This window comes from Lampris incognitus, chromosome 2, assembly GCF_029633865.1.
Source record: "Lampris incognitus isolate fLamInc1 chromosome 2, fLamInc1.hap2, whole genome shotgun sequence".
NCBI lineage: Eukaryota > Metazoa > Chordata > Actinopteri > Lampriformes > Lampridae > Lampris > Lampris incognitus.
Genome location: NC_079212.1, coordinates 45,420,295 through 45,447,338, shown reverse-complemented (window position 1 = coordinate 45,447,338; position 27,044 = coordinate 45,420,295). Strand labels below are relative to the sequence as shown.

General features: G+C 46.8%; 1 protein-coding gene across 1 annotated transcript in view; it reads right to left on the bottom strand.

The window, feature by feature from the left end:
- plxna1a (plexin A1a) overlaps positions 1–27,044 on the bottom strand; it is a 463,752-nt gene that overhangs the window by 285,858 nt on the left and 150,850 nt on the right.

Below are 27,044 nucleotides of genomic sequence, written 5' to 3'. Positions count from 1 at the left end.
CAGACATCACTAGTCAACACAGACATCGCTAGTCAACACGGACATCACTAGTCAACACGGACATCGCTAGTCAACACAGACATCGCTAGTCAACACAGACATCGCTAGTCAACACAGACATCACTAGTCAACACAGACATCCAACACAGACTTCACTAGTCAACACAGACATCGCTAGTCAACACAGACATCACTAGTCAACACAGACATCGCTAGTCAACACAGACATCGCTAGTCAACACAGACATCCAACACAGACATCACTAGTCAACACAGACTTCACTAGTCAACACAGACAGGTGCAGCCCTCAGTGATGGGAGAAAGAGAAAGAAGGCTGGGACAGAAAGAGACCAGAAAAAGAGACACAGAGATAAAGGAAGTGAGAAAACCATAAAGGAAGAAAGAACACGGAGCGTCCGGGTGGCATGGTGGTCTATTCAGTTGCCTACCAACACGGGGATCGCCGGTTCGAATCCCAGTGTTACCTCCGGCTTGGTTGGGCGTCCCTACAGACACAATTGGCCATGTCTGGGGCTGGGAAGCCGGATGTGGGTATGTGTCCTGGTCACTACACTAGTGCCTGTTCGGGGGGGCGGGAGGGAAGAATAGCGTGATCCTCCCACACGCTACGTCTGCCTGACCCACTTGGGGCTTAGCAGAGAGAGTAACTGAAATGGAATGAAACTGACGTGAACAGAAACCTGACACCATATGCTATATGATCAGATCAAGCTTTACCTTCCACAACATGCCAGAGTGTTGAATCAGCTCATCTGGACACGACCCTTATTGAGATACAGTTCATCACTCATTCAACACTAGAACGACCAAAGCCGTCATTTTGACCGTTTTGGATTTTCAAAGTTTAATAACTTTGTGGGGGTAAAAAAGGTACAGACCTGCTGCTCCCTGAATGCTCATAAACTTGCATATATTTGCATTAAAATTAGTTTTAGATAAATTGCGCGAAAAAAAGTTATAAGATCTACCTAAAACGACCATGAGCGGTCAAAATGACGGCTCGTACTTTGCGCGTCATCACGCACCTCAAGTGCCTATTTATGACACGTGTTGGTCGCGTCATTTCCTTCGTGAAGTTCGTTGCTCTGTCCTAGAAACACACTAGCGCCCTCCAGTGCAGAGAAATAGTATAAACCTGATTTGTGGTTATGTCCAACATGTCTGGTTACAGACGCCGTTTCAGACGCACCATGACTACCACCGAGGCGTTGCAGAGTTTACAGCCGTTGGACAGCGGCCATTTTAAATTGTTGGAAAATTTGTATTAAAAGTTGTTAAAATGTTAATTTTGGTGTCAGTTAGTTTCTTAACAGACATACGAACATATGTAATGCATTAGTATCTCAACTGGGTATTTATCTTGAGCGAATATAGAGTTTAAAAACCGCGGCGGTCATTTTAGGTAGGAGTGAAGTCCCGTAAAGAATGTATAAAGAAGAAAGTATACAAAGTAAAACACATTGTTGAATCATCCAGCTGTACATGTAAGCATGAAGAAGATGAGAGTACTGGCCTTCCTCTGCCACATATAGTCTCATCATGACACTTGAAAGTGCTATACAAAGCAGTTAACATCAACGAGATCAACGTTGCGGATTACTCCCTCTCCACTAAACCTCTTCCAGCCCCCATCTGTGTGTCTACGCAGGTAGTACAGAGAGCCTCGAACCAGGATTTCCAATTTTCCCTGCCTCCTTGATAATTCCGTAGCCGAGGAACTACCTGAAAACCAGGCAAGACAGGAAAGACTTGTTGTTTGGGAAGAGCCTTTGCAAAGATGGCTGTCACAGCGCTTGTCATTTTGATCGCCCATGGTTGTCTTAGGTACCTGAAATCTTGGTCGTTCTAGTAGTTTCATCACTCATCTTATGCCCCTTGTTCACTGCATGGTACCGGCTCGACTCTCGCTTTTTTTTTTTGGTTTTCCATTGGGCAAAGTTTGGGATTAGTACCTGGTAGTACCATGTACTTTTTTTGGTACTACCTACGTTGAGGTTCCATGTGAGCTGAGCTGATACTAAAAGGTGACATGAAAATACGACTATAAATAAATATAAATATAATTATGTTTATTTATATTTATCTAAATATAAATAAAATCTTATATAATAAATACACACAAATGAAATATCTAAATTTAAATATAAATATGTAAAAATAAAAATATAAACAAGAGTATAAATAAAATGAATTAATATTTATTTAAATATGAATAAAATCTGACCACTGATTGTTAAGAGAAAAATGGAACAGCTCTGTTTATAACCAGGAAATGCCAAAGCGAGTCTTATGAAACTTGTATTATAGTTGATAATCTACCTATGTAAAAAATTATTTATTGTCAGCGAATCTCTTAGTTATATTAATATTGTTCATGTGATGTACACATTCAGAGCTGGTCTTGTTGAATTTTTGAAAATAAAAGACTTGTGTGGGACGCTGTCATAGTTATGTTGGCCACAGTGTTGTGGTACTCGAGTCCAGGATTCAGACTCGAGTCCAGCTCGAGTCCTGATTTTCAGGACTCGTGACTCGACTTGGACTTGAGCACTGAGGACTTGGACTTGGACTCGAGCATTGACTGCATTCGGACTCAGAAGTTGGAGATGAGGACTCGGACTTGTTAATTGATAAAGACTGGTTTTTTGTTGGGTTTTTTTTCTTGTTAGTTTTTTTGTAATAGGCTCCAATAATTTGGCATAAGATATTGATAGCTAAACTGATTTTTAAATATAATAGTTATTTGTATGTCAGCGTTTTTACGGTACCAGAGTGGAGCACTGGAGCCCACCTTGGAACTCGATTCAGACTCAACCTTGATGACTTGGACTTGGACTCAACTGGGACTCTTTTTTGGGGATTCGAACAATGAAGAACTGAGACTCGACTCGGACTCAAGGTTTAGTGGCTCGACTACAACACTGGCTGGTACACAAGGGAGGAAAAACTAGTCAACACACCCACAAGTGACCAGTGGGGCTTCACCGTGAGGGGGTACAATCTGTAGTGGAAAACCAAATCCCACAAAGTAAAGCGAGCAGAGTCGAGTCGAGCCAGTACCATGCAGTGGAAAAGGGGCATAAGTGACCTCTTCAGTCTCCTGGAGTCTCCTTGGAGACTGAAGATGTCACTTAGATGAGCGATGAAGCACATCTCTCTCCGTAAACACCGTCTCCAGATGAACCGATTCAACTCCCTGTGATTTTCTTACCTGGGTTATCGAGCATGCATCAAGACATCTACAACACGTGCTTTGTTTTCACTCATCCCTTCAGAGTGAATTCAACACAACAGCAAGACAAGTCATTTGTGCGCAGCGTAACTGTTCTCTCGCGTTGAGTCTGGGCTCATACCAGCGGACATATTGAGGATTAAGGGGCGGTGTCTGGCAAATGCTTCACTGTCCTAGTTTTAATACGAGCTGACGTCAAATTCAAAACAAGGAAGAAACAGAGACGTGTATCACGCCACAGATGTGTGTAATAGCTGGTGCAAATCCAGCCATCAAAACCAGTACATGTAACTTTGCTAGTGTAACAGCACACTGCACATAAACTGATCGTCTGTCTCTCTCTCATACCCATGCAAACACTGCAACAACACACACACCTGCATGTGCCTGCATGCACTGATGCACTCACCTCACCCATACACAAAGTGTGGAGGTGCAAGCCTATTGCACACACGCAGTCATCCCCTCTCTTTCTGCAAATCAACTTCAGCCCATTTCCTTCTCTAAACCCGCGTCGGGCCGCTCCGCTCAGTGATATTAAGACGTCTTTCTGTCCCTTTTACTGTCTCACACATCACACTGACATAAGCTGCTCATCTATCTGCCTTCTCTGACAGGTAAGACTTGGGAAACAGGGAGAGAATGAGAGTGCGTGTATGTTTGGTGTGTGTGTGGTGTAGAAAAGGAGAAGAAGCATCAGTCGTTCAGGAAACGCCATCCAAATCCTCCATGTCAGCAACAACGTCAAAGGAAGTTGAATCAGTTCATCTGGACACAACGTTTATTGAGAGAAACGTTTCATCACTCATCTAAGTGACCTCTTCAGTGTCAGCTGACTGCAGATACCCCCACCCTTATAAACAATACAGTGGCATAACTACCCAGACCAACGATCGGCTTCATATGCAAATTGCCGTGACCATTAACTAGAGTTACAATGGCCATGTGTACTATTCACAGAGGATTGGGGAGTAGTTGCAATCACAGCATTGTAAGATGGTGACGGATGTATTCTTAGTCCCCCCCCCCCCCGGTTCAGAGATGGCCGTTCCCTCTTCACATAGATGGCCTCTTTGACTCCCCGTTCAAACCAGCGTTCATCCCCATCAAGGATGTGCACACCCTCATCCCTGAAATAGTGGCCACTGTCCTGCAGATGGGTGTAGACTGTGGAGCCCTGGCCTGACATGTTAGCTCTCCTGTGTTGTGTCATCCTCTTGGCCAGTGTCTGTTTGGTTTCCCCGATGTACAAGTCATGGCAATCCTCCTGGCACTTAACAGCGTCAGATTGGGTCCCCTGACACAAACAGAACAATACAGTGTACCAGGGATAGGCAACATGGCCCAGGAAGGTCCGGTGTGGGTGCAGGTCTTTGTTCCAACCAAGCAGTTACACACCTGATTCTATTAGTCAACCAATAGTCTTTGCTAAGGACCTTGATTTGTAGACTCAGGTGTGTAACTCCTTGGTTGGAACAAAGACCTGCACCCACACCAGACCTTTCTGGACCATGTTGCCTATCCCTGGTACACTGTATTGTTCTGTTTGTGCCAGGGGACCCGATCCTTGGAGTGGACCAATTTCTGGCGCACAGTGCTTTAGGGTTTGAAAGTAAGGAAGACGCGGTGTTTGGAAAATATGCGTCTCAGTTTTTCCGACATTCCCGCCACGTACGGAATCACCACTGGTTTATGTGTAGGCAGCTGTTGTCCTTCTTCTCTCTTCAATCAGCTGGTGCACCATTAGAGCATCTTCCTGGCTCTGAAAAACGCCCAGTTAGGATAACTACACTTAACCAGGGCCTGCCTCTGCAGGTGCTGGGAAGAAAATGCCATGCTTTCACCTCTGTGATTGGTGGAGCAGCTCTAATTTTACACAGGTCCGAGCAATAGTAAGTCAATGAAAGAGTAATTTCATGACCGTAAAACTGACCAATCATATCCTCCCTCTAAATGGGTGGGCTTTGATATCACTAACTTTACGACAAGTTCCACCCGCTGCAGGGGGATACAAATCACAAGCTAGCAAAAACAACAAAAAAAAAAACCCAAAATAATAAATTTGTTAGCTCGCTAGCCTATTGGTTCACGATGGAAGCCGCAGCTAATGTTACCGCTAGCGAGGAGGACATGGTTGTGACTTTATTATCCATGCCATTTTAAAGATGAACCTTTAATGACAGTTGGAGTTAATCAGCAAAGCGACACCAACGCCAGAGTTTAATGTGGTAAGTTATTTCAAATCTAATGGGCTGCCATGCTAACTGGAGTATTCTGGCTGCCGCTGTTCAGGTTTATTTGGGAAAACGGTCTAAAAATATTATTTATTAACAATATTGCTTGTGGTTTGTGGTGGTGGGTTCCCAAAATAACATAATCACTGCTCACCATCCATGGATCTGAAGTGTGTGTCACTAATGTTTGCTTAGCTGTGTGTGATGTCATGATGTGTAGGCTTACATCAAATTCTGTTGGTTTTGTGTGGTAGGAGGGGGTTGCTGTCATGTGTTTTGCACATAGTTTTGCACCCCCGGGCCGCTATCACCATATTCCGTTGAAGTGCACACAGTTTGTGCGATGATGCAATTATCTGCAAGGAGGATTTGCATTTTGCTTTAGAAATTAGCTGTTTTTATTGTTTTGGTGACAACTCTCTCCGTGCTGTTTGCTCGTTGCATTGCCTAGGCTTGGCTAGCATCTTATTTTTTGTTTCAGAGCTGTAACTCTCATAGGCAGAGTTGAAGATGCTAAGATTTGTATTGGGAGTGACAGAGGACAGGATTAGGAGCAAGTATATATGAGAGGGACAGCTCAGGTTGGACAGCTGAGATTGAAGGAGAGATGCTGGGTATACTGGGAGAAGGATGCTGAATATGGAGCTGCCAGGGAAGAGGAAAAGAGGAAGGTCAAAGAGGGGGTTTATGGATGTGGTGAGGGAGGACGTGCAGGTGGCTGGTGTGACAGCGGAGGATGCAGAGGACAGGAAGAGATGGAAACAGATGATCCGCTGTGGCGACCCCTAATAGGAGCAGCCAAAAGTAGTAGTAGTTGATGTAGTAGTAGCTGGAATTGTCATAGGTAACTTTTGCAGTACTGGAGCAGAGGAAACAGCACGCTGGGCTGGTAGTTCCCCCCCCCCGCCGCCATGACTGCCCCCTTTACTCGATTCAGCTCAACCTATGGAGGCACTACTGACAAGTTTTATGTACATATATAGCAATTGTCTTCACTGATATTGACACAGCCCTAAACTAGACTCTTCCATCTCTGTCCCTCTTCTCATAGACTGAGGCCTTCAACAACTTGTCAGTTGGGAAATCATCATAAAAACAGAATAAGGGAGAGTGCCCCGGTCGTTTCCTCCTGACCTCCAAGTGCAGTAAGTGCTGAGTGAATCAAATGTGAACCCTCTGATGTGGTGCCAGGGGTTAGGTTTCTCCATCGTACAGTACAGAACAGTTCCGTACTGTAGCTAAATCAATACATGGAGGTACATCATCGGACCATTACACCACTGACGGACCAAGGTGAGGGCAAAGCCTTTCGCTGGCAAGGGTCACCTTATGTCCCTGTTTTACAAGCAGCGTGGCTTGAGCTTGCTGCAGAATTTAATAGATAAGAGGTGGAAATATAGCAGGGATGTTACAAATGAGACAGGCTTGGACTTAACCAGACATAAGAGTAGTACATTTATTATGCAGCTCCAACTCTTTACCGACTTAAATTAAATGGCCAACTAAATCTGGCCGTTAAATTTTACTTTCAGATCCAAAACAATCCCCTCCAACATTTACTGCTCTATTTACAAGACACAACACAAGATGAGAACACGTCAGTAGATCAATCTCAGATGCACTTATTGCAGTACCAGTTCAAATCAAAATCTGAAATGAGATACCATATTACATTTGAGCAATGACCTCTATTATACACTTCAAAAAGGCATATAAACATCATCCTGTGGAAGGACACCCCTGCAACCACTGATTCAACTCACATATACCATCTTACCCCCACTCCTCTGTGGTGCTTGTGTAGATGTCTATGTTTTGCTGTTGTTTTGTAATGTGCTTCTGTCTTTTATGTGCTGCAGAACAGGAACCTGCTGTAAACTAGTTTTAACTCAGTCAGGCCAGTTTATGCATTCTTTTCCCCTTCGGATCCTTTCCCCCTTTTTCTCCCCAATTGTATGTGGCTAATTACCCCACTCTTCCGAGCCAGCTCAGTCGCTGCTCCACCCCCTCTGCCGATACGGTGAGGCCTGCAGACTACCACGTCCCCTCCGATACATGTGGAGTCGCCGGCTGCTACTTTTCACCTGACAGTGAGGAGTTTCGCAAGGGGGCGAAACTTCTTTTCACCTTTCCTTCTTTTCATGTTACAGTGAGCAGTTTCACCAGGGGGACATAGCATGTGGGAGGATCACGCTATTCCCCCCAGTCCCCACTCCTCCCAAACAGGTGCCCTGACCAACCAGAAGAGGCACTAGTGCAGCGACCAGGATACATACCCACATCCAGCTTCCCACCAGCAGACACGGCCAATTGCAACGCAACACAGGGATTCAAACCAGCAATCCCTGTGTTGGTAGGCAATGGAATATACTGCCACATCCCCCCCCAGGGAGCCCCCCAGTTTACGCATTTTAACATGTGTAATGTTACTTTTAATCTTTCCTGTATAATAATAAAGTAAGTAAATTAGCGACTGGCGTTGCATTGCATTTTCTAGACTGCATTACACCAGATTACCATCACTTATCTGCGGAGGAACGTTGAGTCATCCATTAGCAGAATATAGTGGCTCGAATAATGTGTTATAATGGTGCAGACACTTTTTTAAAATTATTCTAAAAAAGACATGGCTTGACCTTATAACTATAGAATACTTGATAAGGGGCATATTGCAGAGCAGAGATGACAGTAACTCGGTATGAAGGCACATTGGAAATCAATAAATTATAGAGGAAAAACCACTCAGTCATATCAATTAGTTGTGTGAGCTCCATGAAGAGGCTGATGTCATAGGAGCCTACAGGATGTCTCTCCGTCCACGAGGGGGAAAAAAAGGAAAAAATATAAAGTTATTTCTATCTGAGTGATGTCACCCGCAAAGGCTTAGACAGGGTGAATAACTCCCCCCCCCCCACCGGTGTCCATTCCCTTCATTAAAGTGGTCAGATTGACTATGCAATAAGGAAGTGTGGGGGCAAAGGTCAAACTGTTTGGTGTGGTTTTTCAATTTTATAACTATGGAAAATGTGTTAATGTTGTAATTCTCACTAACGGAACAGCAACACAAGGTAATTACAGCCACGTATTTATACCACACATTCAAAACCAACCTAGCTGACCAAGTACTACACCCTACTATACTATACTGTGAATACTAAAGAGAAAGAGAGTGTGTGACGCAGACAGTCTGGATGTGCCTATACTAGATAGAGAGAAAATGAGAAAACGAAAGGCAGAAAGAGAGGGGGAACCATGTATAAATCTGATGCACACACCTAAAACTCAGCAAATTGAACAGTCTGTGTGTGTGTGTGTGTGTATGTGTGTGTGTGTGTATGTATGTGTGAATGTGTATGTGCACGTGCACACACTCTTTACAGATACGCTCTCCATACGCTGAGTCCGATCCACAACTTTTAATTAGGTGTGCGAGTGAATACAGGGAAAGGTAAATTGCTCTGTCAAGCTCGGAAATGGAGTTTTTGATGTTTGAGTACAGCTCTCATCACTTGGTATTTCTATCATCCAATGAGCAGAGACAAACAGGAGGATGAAATAGGATGAGAGGAGGAGGAGGAGGAGAAGGAAGTGAACAACATAGGGTAATTGTATACCTCATTCCCGAAAATTATTATGGAAGGAGCAAAGACGATAAAATACCCATTAAATGGTGTCACCTGGGGCATCTAGGTAGAGTAGCGGTCTATTCCGTTGCCTACCAACATGGGGGTCGCCGGTTTGAATCCCTGTGTTACCTCTGGCTTGGTCGGACGTCCCTACAGACACAATTGGCCGTGTCTGTGGGTAGGAAGCCGGATGTGGGTATGTGTCCTGGTTGCTGCACTAGTGCCTCCTCTGGTCAGTCAGGGCACCTGTTCGGGGGGGGGGGACTAGGGGTAATAGTGTGATCCTCCCGTGTGCTACGACCCCTGGCAAAACTCCCCACTGTCAGGTGAAAAGAGGCGGCTGGTGACTCCACATGTATTGGAGGAGACGTGTGGTAGTCTGCAGCCCTCTCTGGATCGGCAGAGGGGGTGGAGCAGCGACCGGGACGGCTCGGAAGAGTGGGGTAATTGGCCAGATAAAATTGGGGAGAGAAAGAAGCACCTACAGATCTCCATATCTAATCTCCCGTTGCATTCAGAGCAATTCTCTTTACAGAGACTGTGAAGGCTACAGGGGATGTGGACAGACAGGAAAACCTTCTACTCTGAAAACGATCTTGCAGGATACTGCAGCATCAACTGTTTTTATGTGGCTGGAGGCACTTCCTGAGTAACCTCCTCAACTCTACCATCAATGGAGTCATCATTACTGTGCCAGTTCCCAAATATATCCTGAACATGTCTCCAAACTGAGACACTACATTTCAGTCTTTTCTCTGAAGCTAGCTGGTTACATTTAACTCATTGACAGCCATTTACATACACTTTGGCTAATTACCCTTCTGAGCTTGTCTGCATAAATTTCACAGCAGAGCAGGAAGAGCGTGATTGTCATACATTTTAAGTAATGCCAGTATAGACACTGACAAATTGTACACTCATTATGTGCAGTAAATGTATTGTTATAACCCACAGGTAGATAGTTACACAGTGCAAGAGCCAGTAACTTCATTGTGTGATTGGGCTAGTGATGGAGATTTATCTTCTTCACAGATGAGAAAAGTACACATCCACATACGTATTCAAGATATTTGGACATTTAAGCCAAATAACACTTTCAGTTGTTGGTAGAAGGCATCAGGTACATTTTCTGAAGCCATGGCGACAGGCATGGGTGCAAGTCCATGAATACCGAGACGGCATCCAGTGCTTCACCTGTGCCCCCGTCCATAGGGTTGGTGGTTGTGTTAGGAAGGGCATCCGACGTACCAGATCAGTCAAGGCCCAGGTTGACAACGACCGCCATCGGTGCCGTGCCCTCACAAGGTACCAATGGAAACTACCAAATCTGCTGTGGCGACCCCTGGGAAACAGGGAACAAGTTGGAAGAAGAAGCAGAAGAAGAAGTACTAAACGGTGGAGGAACTCCATCCACACCGCTCTGCATAGTTTTGCCTTTCTCCTTTTGCACTGGCCGAGGGGAATTTTAGATGTGCAGCCACCTCAACTCACCAGCACTCCATGTGGTGAAGTGGCATACAGCAACATTTTGATCAAAAAAAAAAAAAGCCTAGCTAGATTTGCATTGATCCATCCTGCACTCATAAAAATCTCTGAAGCAGATGTTGAGCTGGGCACAAGAGTACAAACATTACTGTTTTAAGCCTGTTTCCCTTTGTTTAACGATTTGATGAATAATTACCACCACTGCACATAGAGAAAAACAATATAAAATAATGATTTGATATTTACCAGAACTGCACATACAGTAAAACTTTGTTGTAAAAATAATGATTTGATGAATAATTACCACCACTACACATAAATAGAGGGGGAAATTGTGATAAAATGTATATATTTAATGTGATAAACTATCATTTGCACAAATCTTTTTTTTATCACAGGTTGTTTTAACCTTATACTCTTCATTCTTTATGTATATTCTGCATTTTAAAATCTTCACTTTTTGTACAAATTCCGCGTTTTAAATGCTCATTAAACATCATATTTTATTCTTCAAAGTTAATTCTTCCTACACAACTATTTTTTTTCCTAGAAGTAGCTAATTTGAATATATTTGAAGATAAGAAAGAAAACTAGACTGCCATAATGACAAACAGATGAAAGGCTACCACTACTACCACTACTACTACTACTACTACTACTACTACTACTTTCGGCTGCTCCCATTAGGGGGCGCCACAGCGATCATCCGTTTCCATCTCTTCCTGTCCTCTGCATCTTCCTCTGTCACACCAGCCACCTGCATGTCCGCCCTCACCACATCCATAAACCTCCTCTTTGGCCTTCCTCTTCTCCTCTTCCCTGTCAGCTCCATATTCAGCATCTTTCTCCCAATATACCCAGCATCTCTCCTCCACACATGTCCAAATCATCTCAATCTTACCTCGCCTGCTTTGTCTCCAAACCGTCCAACCCGAGCTGTCCCTCTAATATACTCGTTTCTAATCCTGTCCTTCTTCATCACTCCCAATGAAAATCTTATCATCTTCAACTCTGCCACCTCCAGCTCCACCTCCTGTCTTTTCCTCAGTGCCACTGTCTCCAAACCATACAACATAGCTGGTCTCACTACCATCTTGTAAACCTTCCCTTTAACTCTTGCTGGTACCCTTCTGTCGCAAATCACCCCTGACACTCTTCTCCACCCACTCCACCCTGCCAGCCCTCTCGTATTCACCTCTTGAGGGTCATACACCTTTTAAAAAGTGGGCGTAACTTGAAGTGGGCGTAACTTGAAGTGGAAGGGGACATAACTTGAAGTGGGTGTAGCTTGTAGTTTTGCAGACTGCAGACAGATACTCTAGGTATGAACCTGCATCTGTATCCACCATGGTGAGAGTTGGCAGTTCCCGTTCCATGTTCACTTGTGCTTACAACAAAGGCGAGGGAAATCGAACCCAGATCTAACTGATGGGCCTGGTATATGATTGACAGGAAGAGGCGGCTCTCTTATCTAAACCCAAAAGCTTCTTAAATGAAAATGGTTGTGAATGGAACTGCAAGGCGCTAAAATAAGAGCTCATGATGATTTATGTCTTCATGCATGCTCAATAATCCAGGTAGGAAAATAAAACAAAGTTGAATCAGTTCATCTGGACACAACGTTTATTGAGAGAAATGCGTCCCGGAACAGTTGAGATGCATATTTTCCAAACACCGCATCTCAACGCTGCACCAGAAGTTGGTCCACCCTGAGGATCGGATTGCCCGGCACAAACAGAGCAATATAGTGTATGGTGTTAAGTGTCAGGAGGATGTCCGTGACTTGTACATCAGGGGAACTAAACAGTGACACAGTGGTTAGTGTGGTTGCCTCACAGCAAGAAGGTTCTGGGTTCAAGCGCCCGGGGGAGTCCAATCTTAGGGGTCGTCCCCTGTGTGGAGTTTGCATGTTCTCCCCGTGTCTGCGTGGGTTTCCTCCGGGTGCTCCGGTTTCCTTCCACAGTCCAAAGACATGTAGGTCACGTGAATCAGCCCTACTAAATTGCCCCTAGGTATGAATGTGTGCGTGTGTGTGTATGTCGGCCCTGTGTGTTAGCGTGGCAGCCTGTCCAGGGTGTCTCCCCGCCTGCCGCCCAGTGACTGCTGGGATAGGCTCCAGCATCCCCGCGACCCTGAGAGCAGGATAAGAGGTTCGGAGAATGGATGGGTGGATGGATAGACATTAAACAGACGCTGGCCAAGAGGATGACACAACACAGGAGAGCTAACGCGTCAGACCCCGACTCCACAGTCTACACCATCTACAGACCAGGACTCCACAGTCTACACACCATCTACAGACCAGGACTCCACAGTCTACACCATCTACAGACCAGGACTCCATAGTCTACACCATCTACAGGCCAGGACTCCACAGTCTACACCATGTACAGACCAGGACTCCACAGTCTACACCCATCTACAGGCCAGGACTCCACAGTCTACACCATCTACAGACCAGGACTCCACAGTCTACACCATCTACAGGCCAGGACTCCACAGTCTACACCATCTACAGGCCAGGACTCCACAGTCTACACCATCTACAGGCCAGTGGCCACTCTTTCAAGGATGAGGATGTGCTCATCCTTGATAGGGAGGAACGTTGGTTTGAACGGGGAGTCAAAGAGGCCGTCTATGTGAAGAGGGAACAACCATCCATGAACCCGGGGGGGGGGGGGGGCTAAGAGTACATCTGTCACCATTTTAAAATGTTGTGATTGCAACTATTCCCCAATCCTCTGTGAATAGTACACATGGCCATTGTAACTCTAGTTAATGGTCACAGTAATTTGCATATGAACCTGATCGTTGGTTTGGGTTGTTGTGCCACTGTATTGTTTATAAGGGTGGGGACACCTGAAGTCAGTTGAGACTGAAGAGGCCACTTAACATCAGCGTTTCTCAAACCTCTCCTGGAGGACCACTTGTCCTGCATGTTTTAGATCTCTCCCAGCTCCAAGCACAGATGATTTAAATGATCAGTTTTGTTATTAGGCAGCTTCGGGAGCTCATAACGAGTTGATCATTTGAATCAGCTGCGCTGGAGCAGGGAGAGGTCTAAAACATGCAGGACAAGTGGTCCTCCAGGAGAGGTTTGAGAAATGCTGACTTACATGAGCGATGAAACGTGGCTATCAATAAACTGGATGTATGAAAGTAAGCAGATATGAAAGTCACTTTATTTGACATTGTGTTCTTCAACAACCTGTGCTCTTACAATGAAATTCACCCTCTGCATGTAACCCATCCTATTGTATAGGAGCAGTGGGCAGCTGCATCACCCAGGGACCAACTCCAATTCTTCTTTCCATTGCCTTGCCCAGGGGCACAGGCAGGAGGAGTATTAACCCTAACATGCAAGTCTTTTTGATGTTTGCATGTTCCATCTATCTATATCTCTCTGGCTATCTCTCTATCTCTATATATCTATGTCTATCAATCTATCTACCATGTCTCTACTTGGACGACTCGGTGAGAAGGAACTGCAAGGAGGCTCATTACCACAATAAGGAAATTATTATTTATAATTAAGAGTATTAATACAAGAAGAGTGAGCGTCTAGGGTAAACATTTACCAGCAAGACAAAAAAGGCCAACTCTGATGAAAGAACACCCTCTTAAAGGAACGCACTCCACATTTAGACAAATCTACCTCTTAAAAGTGAAATAAATGGCCTTTGTGTAAAAATTACAGGGGAAAACACCAAATGAATTGAGACAAATTCCTTCATCCATACACGTAGCCGTTACAGAGCTTTCCACGGCGCCGACTTCCTTCCCACAGGGAGGAGTTCGGATAGCACACGCGTGTGTGTCTGTATGTGTGTGTGTGTGTGTGTGTGTGTGTGTGTGTATGTGTGTGTTTAGAATGTGTTGAAAGGTGCAACTCCGTCTCTAAAGTATGAATCGAGGAAACAGGAATTATCTCAAGATTTATCTCTTATCTCTGGTTCCTTGGCTGGAGAGAAAAAAACAACAATAATAATGTCAACAACTGAAAGTTTATACAACCTCGGGCTGGCCGCTGAGCTTTAGCTATGATAGTACATTATCTACACATCGCCACAACAAAATTCCCCGTTGCCAAAAAAGCCCACCAAAGACAGTTTTTCCTAAGACAGCTGAAAATATTCCAAGTAAAGCAAAGCCATCACAGCCATCATCGAGCGCACACTCTCCTCATCCATAATGGTTTGGTACAGCAGCACGCACAGTCACACATGCACAGTCACACACGCACAGTCACACACGCACAAAAACCCAAGCCCATAGTCAGTAAACCATCCAAGATAATTGGCACCCCCCCCAATCAGTTGAATCACTTTATCACAAATGCACAATCAAAAGAGCAAAAGAAATCATCTCTGGGGGCGTCCGGGTGGCGTGGCGGTCTATTCTGTTGCCTACCAACACGGGGATCGCCGGGTCGAATCCCCGTGTCACCTCCGGCTTGGTCGGACATCCCTACAGACACAATTGACCGTGTCTGCGGGTGGGAAGCCGGATATGGGTATGTGTCCTGGTCACTGCACTAGCGCCTCCTCTGGTCGGTCAGGGTGCCTGTTCGGGGAGGAGGGGGAACTGGGAGGAATAGCGTGATCCTCCCACGCGCTACGCCCCCCTGGTGAAACTCCTCACTGTCAGGTGAAAAGAAGCGGCCGGTGACTCCACATGTATGGGAGGAGGCATGTGGTAGTCTGCAGCCCTCCCCGGATCGGCAGAGGGGGTGGAGCAGCGACCGGGACGACTCGGAAGAGTGGGGTAATTGGCCAAGTACAACTGGGGAGAAAAACGGGAAAAAAATCCTGCCCCCCCCCCAAAAGTTCTAAATAAATAAATAAATGGTATCTGACCCCTCTCACCTTGCTCACCACCTCTTCCAGCTGATGCCCTCTCTAGGCGCTATAGGTCCCTACCCACCAAATAACCACGTTTAAAAAGTTTTCCCCCACTGCAATAAGGACTCTGCACACTTGTCACTCACCCTGACAGATGTACCTGCACTCAAATCTCCTGAATCAATCATGTAAAATACAGTCGGTGAGTTTTGTCTTGAGACAATCTGAACATTGTCTGTTGTGCGAGTCACGGTGTCTCATGTGATGTTGATATGTGTCTGGGGCGGCACGGTGGCGCAGTGGTTAGCACGGTCGCCTCACAGCAAGAAGGTCCTGGGTTCAAGACCCGGGGTAGTCCAACCTTGAGGGTCGTCCCGGGTCGTCCTCTGTGTGGAGTTCGCATGTTGTCCCCGTGTCCACGTGGGTTTCCTCCGGGTGCTCCGGTTTCCTCCCACAGTCCACAGACAGGTAGGTCAGGTGACTCGGTCCTACTAAACTGTCCTTAGGTGTGAAAGTGTGTGTGTCGGCCCTGTGATGGACTGGCGGCCTGTCCAGGGTGTCTCCCCGCCTGCTGCCCAAGGTGGGGAGACACCCTGGGCAGGTCGTGCATCCCCGTGACCCCAGTTGGAATGAGCGCCTTGGATAATGGATGGATGGATATCTGTCTGTTGATGTTACTACTGATACTGATGAATTTAATTGAGCTTACTATGGTGTACCGAAGGTAAATGCCACCGAGCTCGGCCTTGCAGGCTTACTAAATGATTGATTGATTGATATCAACCAGTCTCTGACTAGGACAATGCACAAAATCACTTCTCACTAGGCTGTGCAGTCTGCATAGTGTGTGATCACGTTCTGACTGCAACCGAAACTGATGTGTAGCCGCTAAGAGGAGACCCGTATTCTATTCCACGCTGTCGAAAAATATTCCCCGGACGTCAGATCTTCCTCATCCTCACAGCTAGCGACAGAGGTGGAGAGAGATCGACAGAGGTGGACATACAGACAGACAGGACAAGGCAAAGACGGACCCCGTGGGGAGACGAGCAAGAGAGGAGGAGAAAGGGAGATAGGGGAAAGAGGAGGGAGAGAGGAAGACGCCAACACATGCCAGAGACAAGAGAAGGAGCACACCCGACAAACTAATAATGTTTTCCCACTTTCCCCTTGTCATCACCCTTTACTGTCTCTCTACATGTCTCTGTCTCCGAGCACCTGGCCAGCGCCGAGAGGCTTCCTCATTTCGGAGAGATTTCCACACAGTCAACACTAAATCCAGACAATCCACGATTCGATTTCGATTTATACATTTTTCGACACCGATAGCTACGCCATTGTTAGACTATTGAGTCAGTCTCGATTTGTGAAGAACAACAGATCTCTGGTTTCATATCCCGGACAACCGTCATTTACATTTTCAAATTCTTCTTTAAAAAGATAGGCTACGTGGTATCAAGTGTGATATAACCGCCATTTTTATTTTTTTAAATCTACCACACGAAGGCCATATGGCTAAATTTAGATTACTTATTTAAAATATAACTAGACGAGTACGTTCAGAGTGCAGATCTCCACCAGGTGTATCGCCCCCTTCTCCGGTGCTTGGACTTGGCGACAAACTGGCTGAGGAGTTAGAATACAATAGAATACAACAGAATAGAATAGAATACTCATTATTAGTCATAGTCATTTTGTACATACATAGAAAGGAAATTTACTCTGTGCATTTAACCCATCCTAGCTATAGGAGCAGTGGGAATCTGCAGCACCCGGGGAACAACTCCAGTTCTTCTTTCCATTGCCTTGCTCAGAGGCACAGACAGGAGTATTAACCCTAACATGCATGTCTTTCTGATGGCGGGAGTAAAGCGGTGTGCCTGGTAGGAAACACACACAGACATGAGAAAAACATGCAAACTCCACACAGAAAGGACCCGGGACGGTCTGGGGTTCGAACCCAGGACCTTCTTGCTGTGAGGCAACAGCGCTAACCACTGGGCCATCGTGCTGCTCGTTGGAAATCAGCTGCGGTATAAAACAGGTTTTTCAAAGGCTTTGAATCAAGGCAACCATGAGAGGTGCACAACTGTGCACAAAATAAAATTATTGGGCTGTCAGGCCCAGTAGTATGTGAGCTTAGCAACAGAAAGACACACACACACGGACCGAAAAACCAGTGTTTTTCCCGCCATTATAAGACTTTTGTGCAATGCCCAAGTCAATTGAGCAGGGAATATGGGGGGGAGTTTTTAATATGCAGCACTCAAGCTGAAACTTCTACCTAATAATAAAAACGTTTTGCTTGTCAGTCTGTGCAGAGGCAAAACGACCATGGATGCAGTTAATGCAGTTGCATTGGGGCCAACAACAGTAATCAGGAACATTTATTTGTCATTTAATTTCATGCACTTGCATAAATGAAATATTACTTCCCCCAGCCGTCAGCAGTGCAACACAAAGACAAAAACACATATCCAAACTACAAAACCACATACATCCAAACCTAAAAAAAAACTACAAAAACACATATCTCCAACATCCATCCATCCATCCATCCATTATCTGAACCGCGTATCCTGCTCTCAGGAGCGCGGGGATGCTGCAGCCTATTCCAGCAGTCGCTGGGCGGCAGGAGGGGAGACACCCTGGACAGGCCGACAGGCCGTCACAGGGCCGTCTCACACCCACCCACCCACCCAAACACACACACACACACACACACACACACACACACACACACTCACATTCACACCTAGGGACAATTTAGTACGGCCAATTCACCTGACCTGCATGTCTTTGGACTGTGGGAGGAAACCCACGCAGACACGGGGAGAACATGCAAACTCCACACAGAGGACAACCCGGGATGACCCACCAAGGTTGGACTACCCCAGGGCTCGAACCCAGGATTTTTTTGCTGTGAGGTGACCGCACAAACCACTGTGCCGCCTATATCCAACATATCCCAAAAAAATTGTTTTCACTGTCCAAGAGAGCGAACGCCAGGATGACTGTCAGAACTGCTTGTCTGCATGGGCTAGCAGTTAGCTTAGCCTGGCCTGCTCCGTGTCCTGTCAGACTGCCCTCGATGTTTTCTCCTCGTGTGCAGGTGTTTTCCCCTCGGACACAGCAGACCAGGCTCCCCTAGCCAATCCAATGCCAGCTTCCCCAGCTAGACACCTTCGACACACCTTCTCTCACTCCACATGACGACACCAAAAACAGTAAACGCTAGGCAAGGCGGCCGCCAGACTGTCCTTGGTGTTGTCGAAACTGCATGGGCTAGCAGCCTGCTTAGCCTGCCCTGCTTCTGCATCCTGTCAGACCGCCCTCGGTTTTTCCTCTTCGGGCGCAGCTCCAGGCAGGGTCATGGTCCCTGGGCACACAGGACGCAGCAGACCAAATTCTCCCAGCCAATCCAGAACCAGCTCTCCCAGCCATCAAAAGAAGACACAAACTTAGATGTTGACAAGCACACTGCATGGATGGTACTGGATGAGGCCGCCACAAGCATAAGTTCGCACCGCCATCTTCCCGTACTGGTTCTGGGTGAGGCTGCTGCAAGCGGGGAGACACCCAGGCCATTACAGGGCTGACGCACACACACATTCACACCTAGGGACAATTTAGTATGGCCGCGTCACCTGACCTACATGTCTTTGGACTGTGGGAGGAAACCGGAGCACCCGGAGGAAACCCACGCAGACACAGGGAGAACATGCAAACTCCACACAGAGGACGACCCGGGATGACCCCCAACGTTGGACTACCCCCGGGACTTGAACCCAGAACCTTCTTGCTGTGGGGCGACCATGCTAACCACTGCGCCACCGTGCCGCCCATTTTTCTGTTGTCTGTTTTTCTCATGATCATTTCATTCAGGTATCAGCTGTGCAGTACACTTCACTGTTGCTGGTCGTTTTAAAGTTGCAGCTTTCACTTCTTTCAGTCGCTACTGACATGACTTTATGTTATGTGTGACTGTAATGGGAAGGCCGGGGCACGCGTTGACCATCTTGCATTGGGGCCCGGCGCTGACTCGTTACGCCTGTGGATGCATACGAATGTGACAAAGTCTAATATGAACTTGCACTGACCACAAAGAAAAGGTTTGCTATGGGAAAAGTTTGCAGTTAGGTTAGTAGCTCTGCCTTAACTAATATTCCCAGAATCACTGGTCAGGTCGGCGGGGGTGGGGGGGGGGGACGGACAGCGAGACAGAGAGAGAGAGAGAGAGAGAGAGAGAGAGAGAGAGAGAGAGAGAGAGAGACGGTAGCGACAACAAATCTTTTTCAAAGGTTTTCAATCACCGCAATCATAAGAGGCTCTTGATCATATAGTCATTAGCTGTGGATGGAGACACACACACACACACACACACACACACACACACACACACACACACACACATACACACACACACACACACACACACACACACACACACACACACACACTCCGCCTGACGGAGACAATAACGATGCCTTATTTCACTGGTCCATTGAGAACAAAGTAGTTTTTCTGTCACCGACCGGTTTGTGACAGAAAGGAAGAAGGATTTTCCAGTTCTGCTATTTCCCCGTCGTCTCCGACTCCGGCAGTGGACATGGTGTCTCGAAAAGTGCAGCTGCAGGCTACCGGTAAGTTAGCTGTGTCATCTATTAAGTGTTGCCCCCCCCCCCCAGGTCGAAAGCAAAAGCTCATTTCAATCGATTTTCGATTTAAAATCGAAATTGTCCCACCCAAAAAGAGAGACAGATGAGAGTGGATCAAACAGTAAAGGATGGTTCATGAAGGTATTCATGGAGTGAGCTTCTCACTGCTTCATTTGTCCTCTTTGTGTTGCATCACCTGAGTTCAAACACCTACTTGCAGGGATACCCCACCTCTTCTGAAAGCTCACCTTAGTATTGTGGTGGAAGGTGTTGTGAGGCAGAGATCTGAGTTTCAAGGCAATCCCCGAGCCCCCTACACCGCACAGCCCCAAGAATGCTCTTTTATTTAACAACCGAACACATAAACGAACACTGGCCAGAGGTCACCAATCGCCACACGAGTCTCGGCCATGGTGGCCACATCGCCAGCCAGTCCCTAACGCTGTCGTGGTCACACAAACGCTGAGAACCACATAACACAACCCCAACAATCAAAAGACAAACACCAAATCACAAAACAACGACTCCAACCTGAACATCAACAGTCCCATGAGCCCTTGCGCTCCCCCTGCCTCCTCCTCATCGTAGTCGGCCAACCTGAAGTGCGGTCAGAGGGCGGTGGCCTTCTGCTGGGTAAGCCGCATGGAGAGTACCACCTCGGCTCATTCAGCTTCCCAGAGAGCCTCGCTGAGGGATTGGGGCATGGCGAGGTGAACATGCTGGCGCAACCACTCCAGCATGAGCCCCTGCATGAAAGTGTGGAGGGCCAGCTCCTCTTGGGCAACTGCGTTGAACTGCGGGTAACCATGCTTGGCATGAAGCTGAACAACTGTGGCAAAGGTGCCTAGGCTCGCTTCTTCTTGGCGGCGATGGTGGTTGGCTAGGTGCTCTCTGCTCCGGTCAGTGAAGGGCCACTGCCCGAGTTGCCTCTCCAGTGCCGTGGTAAGGACTTGGAGGTCCCGCTTGTCTGCTGGGGCTAGGTCGAGGAGCACCCGTAATGCCTTTCCCTCCAACGCCAGGGCTAGCGGAATAGCAGCGTCTTCATTGCTCCATCTGCTGTGCCGTGCTGTTCATTGGCCTTGCGAGAGGTACAGTTCCAGCTGTGTCATCCCGTTGTACTTGGGCTACTTGGCTGGTGTTCTATGCACAACTGCAGGGCGTCACAGGCAAGGTGTGGGGACCTGTGGTGGTGGTTTGTTGGCAGCAGTCCTCCTGATCTCTAGGGGGCAGTGGGTGGCGGAGGGCGGCAGCACCGTGTATATAGAGAGTCTGGCCAACTGGCCACATGGGCACCATATTGCCTACCAACTGGTAAGCAGCCCCATGCATGTGCTATTCAAAATCGTGCTCACTTCATAATCTCTCAAGCTGCACTTCCAAAGAAATAAGGGAAATAATTTTGTGAGGCACTTTATGTATTTTACATCATTCAGTAGCAGTTTTAGAGAACCAGGATTTTTTTTTTATCATTGCGTACCAGTAGTCAGAGTAGGTGGTTTGACAACAGATCAGGGGCAGAGGCTGTGGTAATACATGTTTCACTTTTTCAGTCCATGATGAAGGTGACGAGATCAGGAAGAAACCCACCAGCGGTCATAACACAGTCGCAGGCACTGAGCAGGGGCCTCTGCTGCATTCATGTGATTTCAACCCAAAGAATTTACTCCAGAGACTTTAGTTTTTATCCACTACACTACTGGTGTGGCGGGTAAACTGGCGATCAGTACCAGTATTACACATTTTGCAACGTTCAGTAGGCTACTAGTGAATGAGCAATAATATCAGGGACACTTGAGAAATATGAGGCCTACCTGTTTCGAGGTTAAGCCAGTGCAGCATTAGTTCTGTATCAGGGCTCTTGTCTAGTTTATCTCAACACGACCCACACACTGCCCCGGCTCAGGATCAGGCCTGTCACTCAATCCATCCCATATGACAGTCTGACACTGTTTACATTTGCCTGATTTCTGTCAACGGTTCTACATGGCTTGGATGAGCTACACAACTGATTTCCACACATCAACACCTTACAGACTCTCGGGTTGCTCTGGGGAAGTTAGTTTATCCAAAAATCGTAAACACCAAAATGAACTCACCGAGCACCAGCAGGAATAAGCTGAGGGGGGCCAGCCCAGCCTGTGAATCTTCACAGTCCAAACTGCCCTCCTTTGTGCATCCTGTGGAAACAGATGCATCATACGGCCTTGTCCCGGCTGAACGGAACAGCCCCGAACCGCACGACACACCATTTCTCCTTCAGCTGCTACAAACCGGCAAGAAATGGGATGAAAATGCGGGAAAAACCATCGAAACGTCATGACGACAGAGCCAGACTTTGGCAGGCAAAATGGCTCCCGTCAAGCACATGACAGGCTCTCAGCCAATCACAGTGCGTGTTGCAAAGATCAAAGGATGGCAAGACTCTCTCTATACATGGTGCTGGAGGGCAGCAGGCGTTCCTCTCTAGTGGCACATCTGGCCTCTAGGGGGCGGTGGGGCCTCGGTGCACTGGGGCCATCAAGGTGGGCTGAAAAACTACCATCTCTGGTGGGTTCTGTCTTTTGCCATGCCAACGGGTCCGCTCAGTGTCTCGCTCCAATCTTTTCCTATTTGCCTCCCTCCAGAACACTTCATTTGGCTCATCTCGGTTTGATGGCGTGTGTGAACTGCTTCCATCAGAGTAAATGTGCAATGGCTGAAATTCAACGCAGCTATTGTTATGGCCAAAAGGCAATTCTAATTTAAGAACAAGAGAGGAAAAAAACTCTCCAAACCAAGGCAATCCTTGGTTTAAATTGTCTATTATAGTGACATGTCCTAGATGGACTGTTAAAAAATGCCCATGCGTGGCGGCTCGTACCCTCTTCAGGGTACAGTACAAATGAGCTGAGTACCCATCCTCAGTTAATTAGTCAGGCAGGAGCACCGGCTCCTATAATCAGTCAAGCACCAACAATAGGACATGTCAATACAGTAAAGACACTTTGACCTATGGACTGCCTTAGTTTGAAGAGTTTTTTCTCTCTTTTTCTTCATTGATTTTTTCCCCCCCTTGACACCAAAGAGCACTCAACTCAAACAACAATTCAGGTACAAACTTTTTAATATAGAGCACGACTACAACAATCCTTCCAAAACAGACAATTATAACGCTTGCCGCGTTTTGATTTATTTGTGTTTGAAGGTATGGTTTTGCTCGTAAATGGTTTGTATTCCTCTCTGATTAATGGCTGATTGCTGTTACATGGTGATTTCTCTCACACGGTATTACGAGAATCTGGCCATTTGTATTAGACAGTTGTAATGAGTCGATTGTGCTGCACGGCTACAAATGTCACACAATTTCCATTGATTTTCCTTATAATGGAGTCATTTAATAATGCTAAAAATATGTTTACACCGTGAAATTACAACACTGATGTGGTACGCAACGCGGCTGCAGCACTGAAGAGATGATACGTTGCAGGACCTCTCTCTGTAGAGTCAACCTGCTCCATCATCCCCCTCCTGGTGTTTGGGACCTCGTGATTTACAGATTCAACACCGGCTTCATCCATACTATAAAACCTAGCAGACGTTAAGTCATTTCAAATGTAGAAGACACTGGTTGAGGGGTGTCCAGATAGTGTAGTGGTCTATTCCGTTGCCTACCAACACAGGGATCGCTGGTTCGAATCCCAGTGTCACCTCTTGCTTGGTTGGGCGTCCCTACAGAAACAATTGGCCGTGTCTGCGGGTGGGAAGCCGGGTGTGGGTATGTGTCCTGGGTGCTGCACTAGCGCCTCCTCTGGTCGGTCGGTCGGGGCGCCTGTTTGGGAGGTGGGGGACTGGGGGGAATAGTGTGATCATCCCACACGCTACGTCCCCCTGGTGAAACTCCTCACTGTCAGGTGAAAAGAAGCGGCTGGTGACTCCACATGTATTAGAAGAGGCATGTGGTAGTCTGCAGCCCTCCCCGGATCGGCAGAGGGTATGGAGTGGGGTAATTGGCCAAGTACAATTGGTGAGAAAAAGGGGGGACCCCCCCCCCCAAAAAAAGAAGAAACTGGTTGATAAAGTGGCGGCACAGTGCCGCAGTGGTTAGCGCGGTCGCCTCACAGTAAGAAGGTCCTGGGTTCGATCCCCGGGGTAGTCCAACCTTGGGGGTCGTCCGGGGTCGTCCTCCGTGTGGAGTTTGCATGTTCTCCCCGTGTCTGCGTGGGTTTCCTCCGGGGGCTCCGGTTTCCTCCCACAGTCCAAAGACATGAAGGTCAGGTGAATCGGCTGCACTAAATTGTCTCTAGGTGTGAATGTGTGTGGGTGTGTATGCTGACCCTGTGTGATGGCCTGGCGGCCTGTCTGGAGTGTCTCCCCGCCTGCCGCCCAATGACTGCTGGGATAGGCTCCAGCATCCCCGCGACCCTGAGAGCGGAATAAGTGGTGTAGATAATGGATGGATGGTTGATAAAGGTTTCTGCTTACTCTCTCTCCTGTCAGGAGAAATCCATGTACAGCTATCACACTTACATACAACGCCTTGTAAGTTGTTAATGCTCATCAATTATAAACACTTGGTTAAATAACTGAAAAAGAATTTCTAGCGGCAGAGAAAGTCGATAACGAGAGCTATAGGAAAGGTCCTTGAGCGCTCTGCAGAAACACCATAGAAATGCCATTAGAGTACTGGCTTCTTATCCGGTTGTTTACGATATAAATTATGGATGTTCACGACAGTGCTAAGAGCTAATTGTGCATCCAGGACCGTATACTGACCCTTCACATTTAACATCTAGTTATCACATGTCAATGTTTGTGTGAGAAATATCTGTTAAATCTGTGAATGGATTGTCTCGGGATGCAAATACTATACGTTTTCCAGGGCTTCATTAGCGGGTTGTTATGGCGGAAAATTAGTCCAACCTTTCCACATCTGCTACAGGAAGTAAGCTACGACAGGTTTTGTTTTGGTGGACGAAGGCCTCAGGACTGTTCATATCATTACTGAACACTCTGTCTTCACATATTCACAGCTCAACAACTTAGTCTTATAACCTGTTTAATTCAAAATGGCTTTTACTATTTGTTTTTGTTTTTTTACTTCCACATTTATTGTAATTTCCTTCTCTGGTTTATCTCTAATGCTGGGGATGCCGGATGATTTTCTATTCCAGAGTTTCTCCTCAATTTAGCCATCACTGATGATGATGATCAAGAACGGATCAAGTCCCAACTAATATGGAGCGCTCGCAAAGGATGGGTTGTAACGATTTTCTTGTGAAGTGTAAAGGTCAAAGGACTTTAATGTCTAAACTCTACTTCTAGGCTCAAGCTAGTCAATACATAACTGTTTTGATGGATGGATGGATGGATGGATAGATAGACGCGTGTGTGTGTGTGTGTGTGTGTGTGTGTGTGTGTGTGTGTGTGTGTGTGTGTGAATGCAGCCTTTCTGTTTGAGCATATACTATATCTCCCTGTGCAGTACATCCAGCATCTTGGGCTGCAACCCTTGATCGAACAGCGTTATTTCCCCTGTCACATCAAATGCGATTCCATCCATTTGTATCAATTACACTTCACTTCCCCTCCGTGCTCATTCAGACACATTGAAGTCGATTATGTCTAATCGCTGGTAAATTAAACAGCGGTCGGATGGAAGAGGTACTGTCTACGTACTGAGGGGGTCTCGTTGAAGTTTATCACACCCCGGTCATTAGTGGTTATGCGATAAGCGAGTGGTAAGTGAAAAAGACAGAAAACGAGAAAGAAAGAGAGGGACAGAGAGAAAAGAGAAGAACGAGCAGTGGCAGTGTCTCAGAGAAAGTTAACGCCGCATCCCCTGCTTCAGAAGTGGTCGATTTGGTATCCTGTCCAGGGGCGCAACGAGGGGGGTGCAATGCACACAGGCGCCGCATCAGCGGGGGCGCCAGAAGTACAGTGTAAACAGTAAACAATTTCTGGTTATAGGCCTATTTGTTTTTTAAAAGTTTAATATTTATGAATATTATTGGTTAGATGAGAATTTTGGTTTAGAATATATAGTTACATGTTATGTTTTTAATTATATATATATATATATTTTGCACCCCTGTTATGACATTAAGGTGGAAGTAGACAACTGTAGCGAATTCAGGGAGCAGCCGGGACGCGAACCCGGGTCTCCCGCACCACGGGCGGCTATGTTAACCAGTCGACTAAAGGATCCGACCCGTTAGCCAAGAGCTAGCGAGTCTAGTCATTGGTGATCGTTACACTACCCCCTCCTTCCGGGAGCGCGTCCCCGCGCGCTTAAGCATATCAGCTCCATCACGCTCTGGGCACATGCGTTTTCGATGGCCTCACGGTCTCACCATCCCACTTCTGACACCAATGTAGCGAATTCGGGGGGCAGCCGGGAACCGCCACAGCCAGGACGCAAACCCAGGTCTCCCGCACCATGGGCGACTACGTTAACCAGTCGACTAAAGGGTTCGACCCGTTAGCCAAGGGCTATCGGGCTAGCGAGTCTAGTCATCCGTGGTCGTTGCACATCATTTCAACCCCCCAAGCGTTTCCAAGTGGTTTTATTGTTTGCGCCGCTGTCGCGAGACAACCAGACCATTCTCCGTTTATTAGCAGCCCGGCTACAATCCAAAGCAAGAAACAACCGTAAGAATCTCAGTTTGAACTAGAAACCCCAATCTCAGTGCTATGATGAAGGCAGAGTAAAACATCTGGAAGTATTAATAAGTAGACACGTTGTGTTACTTACTGAGCTAGGAGAGAGAATGTCAACTGGATGTCGGTTTAGATGCTGCTCAAGTCCCGGAGCTCTCTCCGTCGACTGAACGAATGTCCGTCCGATATTCGCTCTTGTCTTATCTCGTCTTCTATCACGCCCCCATGCCGCCTTCTTTGCCTCAGCCGGGTTCTTTTTCTTTTGGCGGGAAGAGGTTCCATAATTACTGCGGCTGTTCCTCCGTCCGCC